Raw genomic sequence first — 8110 nt, forward strand, 5'->3', positions numbered from 1 at the left:
GCATAGTAAAAAGTGCTCTTGGCAGCTAGAGAGTGCCGCGTTGACCACTGCGCATGAAGAAATAACCACCTGCAACGTTTGGTTTAGGTTTTAGGTGCATTTTTAATTTTATTGCTTAAATCGCATTTTCTCGACGAGCTGAGCACGTTTTCTGAAATGTGCTCCTCCCGTCACTCTGGTTGGGTGCGCATAGTAAAAAGTGCTCTTGGCAGCTAGAGAGTGCCGCGTTGACTGCTGCGCATGAAGAAATAGCCACCTGCAACGTTTTGTTTAGGTTTTGGGTGCATTTTTAATTTTATTGCTTAAATCGCATTTTCTCGACGAGCTGAGCACGTTTTCTGAAATGTGCTCCTCCCGTCACTCTGGTTGGGTGCGCATAGTAAAAAATGCTCTTGGCAGCTAGAGAGTGCCGCGTTGACCACTGCGCATGAAGAAATAACCATCTGCAACGTTTGGTTTAGGTTTTGGGTGCATTTTTAATTTTATTGCTTAAATCGCATTTTCTCGTCGACCTGAGCACGTTTTCTGAAATGCGCTCCTCCCGTCACTCTGGTTGGGTGTGCATCGTAAAAAGTGCTCTTGGCAGCTAGAGAGTGCCGCGTTGATGACTGCGCATGAAGAAATAACCACCTGCAACGTTTGGTTTAGGTTTTGGGTGCATTTTTAATTTTATTGCTTAAATCGCATTTTCTCGTCGAGCTGAGCACGTTTTCTGAAATGCGCTCCTCCTGTCACTCTGGTTGGGTGCGCATAATAAAAAGTGCTCTTGGCAGCTAGAGAGTGCCGCGTTGACCACTGCGCATGAAGAAATAACCACCTGCAACGTTTGGTTTAGGTTTTGGGTGCATTTTTAATTTTATTGCTTAAATCGCATTTTCTCGACGAGCTGAGCACGTTTTCTGAAATGTGCTCCTCCCGTCACTCTGGTTGGGTGCGCATAGTAAAAAGTGCTCTTGGCAGCTAGAGAGTGCCGCGTTGACCACTGCGCATGAAGAAATAACCACCTGCAACGTTTGGTTTAGGTTTTGGGTGCATTTTTAATTTTATTGCTTAAATCGCATTTTCTGGACGAGCTAAGCACGTTTTCTGAAATGTGCTCCTCCCGTCACTCTGGTTGGGTGTGCATAGTAAAAAGTGCTCTTGACAGCTAGAGAGTGCCGCGTTGACCACTGCGCATGAAGAAATGACCATCTGCAGCGTTTGGTTTAGGTTTTAGGTGCATTTTTAATTTTATTGCTTAAATCGCATTTTCTCGACGAGCTGAGCACGTTTTCTGAAATGTGCTTCTCCCGTCACTCTGGTTGGGTGCGCATAGTAAAAAGTGCTCTTGGCAGTTAGAGAGTGCCGCGTTGACCAGTGCGCATGAAGAAATGACCATCTCCAACGTTTCGTTTAGGTTTTGGGTGCATTTTTAATTTTATTGCTTAAATCGCATTTTCTCGACGAGCTGAGCACGTTTTCTGGAATGTGCTCCTCCCGTCACTCTAGTTGGGTGTGCATAGTAAAAAATGCTCTTGGCAGCTAGAGAGTGCCGCGTTGACCACTGCGCATGAACAAATGACCATCTGCAGCGTTTGGTTTAGGTTTTAGGTGCATTTTTAATTTTATTGCTTAAATCGCATTTTCTCGACGAGCTGAGCACGTTTTCTGAAATGTGCTCCTCCCGTCACTCTGGTTGGGTGCGCATAGTAAAAAGTGCTCTTGGCAGCTAGAGAGTGCCGCGTTGACTGCTGCGCATGAAGAAATGACCACCTGCAACGTTTGGTTTAGGTTTTAGGTGCATTTTTAATTTTATTGCTTAAATCGCATTTTCTCGACGAGCTGAGCACGTTTTCTGAAATGTGCTCCTCCCGTCACTCTGGGTGGGTGCGCATAGTAAAAAGTGCTCTTGGCAGCTAGAGAGTGCCGCGTTGACCACTGCGCATGAAGAAATAACCACCTGCAACGTTTGGTTTAGGTTTTGGGTGCATTTTTAATTTTATTGCTTAAATCGCATTTTCTCGACGAGCTGAGCACGTTTTCTGAAATGTGCTCCTCCCGTCACTCTGGTTGGGTGTGCATAGTAAAAAGTGCTCTTGGCAGCTAGAGAGTGCCGCGTTGACCACTGCGCATGAAGAAATGACCATCTGCAACGTTTGGTTTAGGTTTTAGGTGCATTTTTAATTTTATTGCTTAAATCGCATTTTCTCGACGAGCTGAGCACGTTTTCTGAAATGTGCTCCTCCCGTCACTCTGGTTGGGTGCGCATAGTAAAAAGTGCTCTTGGCAGCTAGAGAGTGCCGCGTTGACCACTGCGCATGAAGAAATAACCACCTGCAACTTTTGGTTTAGGTTTTAGGTGCATTTTTTATTTTATTGCTTAAATCGCATTTTCTCGACGAGCTGAGCACGTTTTCTAAAATGTGCTCCTCCCGTCACTCTGGTTGGGTGCGCATAGTAAAAAATGCTCTTGGCAGCTAGAGAGTGCCGCGTTGACCACTGCGCATGAAGAAATAACCACCTGCAACGTTTGGTTTAGGTTTTGGGTGCATTTTTAATTGTATTGCTTAAATCGCATTTTCTCGACGAGCTGAGCACGTTTTCTGAAATGTGCTCCTCCCGTCACTCTGGTTGGGTGTGCATAGTAAAAAGTGCTCTTGGCAGCTAGAGAGTGCCGCGTTGACCACTGCGCATGAAGAAATAACCACCTGCAACTTTTGGTTTAGGTTTTAGGTGCATTTTTTATTTTATTGCTTAAATCGCATTTTCTCGACGAGCTGAGCACGTTTTCTGAAATGTGCTTCTCCCGTCACTCTGGTTGGGTGCGCATAGTAAAAAGTGCTCTTGGCAGTTAGAGAGTGCCGCGTTGACCAGTGCGCATGAAGAAATGACCATCTCCAACGTTTCGTTTAGGTTTTGGGTGCATTTTTAATTTTATTGCTTAAATCGCATTTTCTCGACGAGCTGAGCACGTTTTCTGGAATGTGCTCCTCCCGTCACTCTAGTTGGGTGTGCATAGTAAAAAATGCTCTTGGCAGCTAGAGAGTGCCGCGTTGACCACTGCGCATGAACAAATGACCATCTGCAGCGTTTGGTTTAGGTTTTAGGTGCATTTTTAATTTTATTGCTTAAATCGCATTTTCTCGACGAGCTGAGCACGTTTTCTGAAATGTGCTCCTCCCGTCACTCTGGTTGGGTGCGCATAGTAAAAAGTGCTCTTGGCAGCTAGAGAGTGCCGCGTTGACTGCTGCGCATGAAGAAATGACCACCTGCAACGTTTGGTTTAGGTTTTAGGTGCATTTTTAATTTTATTGCTTAAATCGCATTTTCTCGACGAGCTGAGCACGTTTTCTGAAATGTGCTCCTCCCGTCACTCTGGGTGGGTGCGCATAGTAAAAAGTGCTCTTGGCAGCTAGAGAGTGCCGCGTTGACCACTGCGCATGAAGAAATAACCACCTGCAACGTTTGGTTTAGGTTTTGGGTGCATTTTTAATTTTATTGCTTAAATCGCATTTTCTCGACGAGCTGAGCACGTTTTCTGAAATGTGCTCCTCCCGTCACTCTGGTTGGGTGTGCATAGTAAAAAGTGCTCTTGGCAGCTAGAGAGTGCCGCGTTGACCACTGCGCATGAAGAAATGACCATCTGCAACGTTTGGTTTAGGTTTTAGGTGCATTTTTAATTTTATTGCTTAAATCGCATTTTCTCGACGAGCTGAGCACGTTTTCTGAAATGTGCTCCTCCCGTCACTCTGGTTGGGTGCGCATAGTAAAAAGTGCTCTTGGCAGCTAGAGAGTGCCGCGTTGACCACTGCGCATGAAGAAATAACCACCTGCAACGTTTGGTTTAGGTTTTGGGTGCATTTTTAATTTTATTGCGTAAATCGCATGTTCTCGTCGAGCTGAGCACGTTTTCTGAAATGCGCTCCTCCCGTCACTCTGGTTGAGTGTGCATAGTAAAAAGTGCTCTTGGCAGCTAGAGAGTGCCGCGTTGACCACTGCGCATGAAGAAATGACCATCTGCAACGTTTGGTTTAGGTTTTAGGTGCATTTTTTATTTTATTGCTTAAATCGCATATTCTCGACGAGCTGAGCACGTTTTCTGAAATGTGCTCCTCCCGTCACTCTGGTTGGGTGCGCATAGTAAAAAGTGCTCTTGGCAGCTAGAGAGTGCCGCGTTGACCACTGCGCATGAAGAAATAACCACCTGCAACGTTTAGTTTAGGTTTTAGGTGCATTTTTAATTTTATTGCTTAAATCGCATTTTCTCGACGAGCTGAGCACGTTTTCTGAAATGTGCTCCTCCCGTCACTCTGGTTGGGTGCGCATAGTAAAAAGTGCTCTTGGCAGCTAGAGAGTGCCGCGTTGACCACTGCGCATGAAGAATTAACCACCTGCAACGTTTGGTTTAGGTTTTAGGTGCATTTTTAATTTTATTGCTTAAATCGCATTTTCTCGACGAGCTGAGCACGTTTTCTGAAATGCGCTCCTCCCGTCACTCTTGTTGGGTGTGCATAGTAAAAAGTGCTCTTGGCAGCTAGAGAGTGCCGCGTTGACCAGTGCGCATGAAGAAATGACCATCTCCAACGTTTGGTTTAGGTTTTGGGTGCATTTTTAATTTTATTGCTTAAATTGCATTTTCTCGACGAGCTGAGCACGTTTTCTGAAATGTGCTCCTCCCGTCACTCTAGTTGGGTGCGCATAGTAAAAAGTGCTCTTGGCAGCTAGAGAGTGCCGCGTTGACCACTGCGCATGAAGAAATAACCACCTGCAACGTTTGGTTTAGGTTTTGGGTGCATTTTTAATTTTATTGCTTAGATCGCATTTTCTCGACGAGCTGAGCACGTTTTCTGAAATGTGCTCCTCCCGTCACTCTGGTTGGGTGGGCATAGTAAAAAGTGCTCTTGGCAGCTAGAGAGTGCCGCGTTGACCACTGCGCATGAAGAAATGACCATCTGCAACGTTTGGTTTAGGTTTTGGGTGCAGTTTTAATTTTATTGCTTAAATCGCATTTTCTCGACGAGCTGAGCACGTTTTCTGAAATGTGCTCCTCCCGTCACTCTGGTTGGGTGTGCATAGTAAAAAGTGCTCTTGGCAGCTAGAGAGTGCCGCGTTGACCACTGTGCATGAAGAAATGACCATCTGCAACGTTCGGTTTAGGTTTTAGGTGCATTTTTAATTTTATTGCTTAATTCGCATTTTCTCGACGAGCTGAGCACGTTTTCTGAAATGTGCTCCTCCCGTCACTCTGGTTGGGTGCGCATAGTAAAAAGTGCTCTTGGCAGCTAGAGAGTGCCGCGTTGACCACTGCGCATGAAGAAATAACCACCTGCAACGTTTGGTTTAGGTTTTAGGTGCATTTTTAATTTTATTGCTTAAATCGCATTTTCTCGACGAGCTGAGCACGTTTTCTGAAATGTGCTCCTCCCGTCACTCTGGTTGGGTGCGCATAGTAAAAAGTGCTCTTGGCAGCTAGAGAGTGCCGCGTTGACCACTGCGCATGAAGAAATAACCCCCTGCAACGTTTGGTTTAGGTTTTGGGTGCATTTTTAATTTTATTGCTTAAATCGCATTTTCTCGACGAGCTGAGCACGTTTTCTGAAATGTGCTCCTCCCGTCACTCTGGTTGGGTGCGCATAGTAAAAAGTGCTCTTGGCAGCTAGAGAGTGCCGCGTTGACCACTGCGCATGAAGAAATGACCATCTGCAACGTTTGGTTTAGGTTTTAGGTGCATTTTTAATTTTATTGCTTAATTCGCATTTTCTGGATGAGCTGAGTACGTTTTCTGAAATGTGCTCCTCCCGTCACTCTGGTTGGGTGCGCATAGTAAAAAGTGCTCTTGGCAGCTAGAGAGTGCCGCGTTGACTGCTGCGCATGAAGAAATAACCACCTGCAACGTTTGGTTTAGGTTTTAGGTGCATTTTTAATTTTATTGCTTAAATCGCATTTTCTCGACGAGCTGAGCACGTTTTCTGAAATGTGCTCCTCCCGTCACTCTGGTTGGGTGCGCATAGTAAAAAGTGCTCTTGGCAGCTAGAGAGTGCCGCGTTGACTGCTGCGCATGAAGAAATAACCACCTGCAACGTTTGGTTTAGGTTTTAGGTGCATTTTTAATTTTATTGCTTAAATCGCATTTTCTGGATGAGCTGAGCACGTTTTCTGAAATGTGCTCCTCTCGTCACTCTGGTTGGGTGCGCATAGTAAAAAGTGCTCTTGGCAGCTAGAGAGTGCCGCGTTGACCACTGCGCATAAAGAAATAACCACCTGCAACGTTTGGTTTAGGTTTTAGGTGCATTTTTAATTTTATTGCTTAAATCGCATTTTCTGGATGAGCTGAGTACGTTTTCTGAAATGTGCTCCTCCCGTCACTCTGGTTGGGTGCGCATAGTAAAAAGTGCTCTTGGCAGCTAGAGAGTGCCGCGTTGACTGCTGCGCATGAAGAAATAACCACCTGCAACGTTTGGTTTAGGTTTTAGGTGCATTTTTAATTTTATTGCTTAAATCGCATTTTCTCGACGAGCTGAGCACGTTTTCTGAAATGTGCTCCTCCCGTCACTCTGGTTGGGTGCGCATAGTAAAAAGTGCTCTTGGCAGCTAGAGAGTGCCGCGTTGACTGCTGCGCATGAAGAAATAACCACCTGCAACGTTTGGTTTAGGTTTTAGGTGCATTTTTAATTTTATTGCTCAAATCGCATTTTCTGGATGAGCTGAGCACGTTTTCTGAAATGTGCTCCTCTCGTCACTCTGGTTGGGTGCGCATAGTAAAAAGTGCTCTTGGCAGCTAGAGAGTGCCGCGTTGACCACTGCGCATAAAGAAATAACCACCTGCAACGTTTGGTTTAGGTTTTGGGTGCATTTTTAATTTTATTGCTTAAATCGCATTTTCTCGACGAGCTGAGCACGTTTTCTGAAATGTGCTCCTCCCGTCACTCTGGTTGGGTGCACATAGTAAAAAGTGCTCTTGGCAGCTAGAGAGTGCCGCGTTGACCACTGCGTATGAAGAAATGACCATCTGCAACGTTTGGTTTAGGTTTTAGGTGCATTTTTAATTTTATTGCTTAAATCGCATTTTCTGGATGAGCTGAGTACGTTTTCTGAAATGTGCTCCTCCCGTCACTCTGGTTGGGTGCGCATAGTAAAAAGTGCTCTTGGCAGCTAGAGAGTGCCGCGTTGACTGCTGCGCATGAAGAAATAACCACCTGCAACGTTTGGTTTAGGTTTTAGGTGCATTTTTAATTTTATTGCTTAAATCGCATTTTCTCGACGAGCTGAGCACGTTTTCTGAAATGTGCTCCTCCCGTCACTCTGGTTGGGTGCGCATAGTAAAAAGTGCTCTTGGCAGCTAGAGAGTGCCGCGTTGACTGCTGCGCATGAAGAAATAACCACCTGCAACGTTTGGTTTAGGTTTTAGGTGCATTTTTAATTTTATTGCTTAAATCGCATTTTCTCGACGAGCTGAGCACGTTTTCTGAAATGTGCTCCTCCCGTCACTCTGGTTGGGTGCGCATAGTAAAAAGTGCTCTTGGCAGCTAGAGAGTGCCGCGTTGACTGCTGCGCATGAAGAAATAACCACCTGCAACGTTTGGTTTAGGTTTTAGGTGCATTTTTAATTTTATTGCTCAAATCGCATTTTCTGGATGAGCTGAGCACGTTTTCTGAAATGTGCTCCTCCCGTCACTCTGGTTGGGTGCGCATAGTAAAAAGTGCTCTTGGCAGCTAGAGAGTGCCGCGTTGACCACTGCGCATAAAGAAATAACCACCTGCAACGTTTGGTTTAGGTTTTGGGTGCATTTTTAATTTTATTGCTTAAATCGCATTTTCTCGACGAGCTGAGCACGTTTTCTGAAATGTGCTCCTCCCGTCACTCTGGTTGGGTGCACATAGTAAAAAGTGCTCTTGGCAGCTAGAGAGTGCCGCGTTGACCACTGCGTATGAAGAAATGACCATCTGCAACGTTTGGTTTAGGTTTTAGGTGCATTTTTAATTTTATTGCTTAAATCGCATTTTCTGGATGAGCTGAGTACGTTTTCTGAAATGTGCTCCTCCCGTCACTCTGGTTGGGTGCGCATAGTAAAAAGTGCTCTTGGCAGCTAGAGAGTGCCGCGTTGACTGCTGCGCATGAAGAAATAACCAC

Source organism: Syngnathus scovelli, chromosome 11, assembly GCF_024217435.2.
Source record: "Syngnathus scovelli strain Florida chromosome 11, RoL_Ssco_1.2, whole genome shotgun sequence".
NCBI lineage: Eukaryota > Metazoa > Chordata > Actinopteri > Syngnathiformes > Syngnathidae > Syngnathus > Syngnathus scovelli.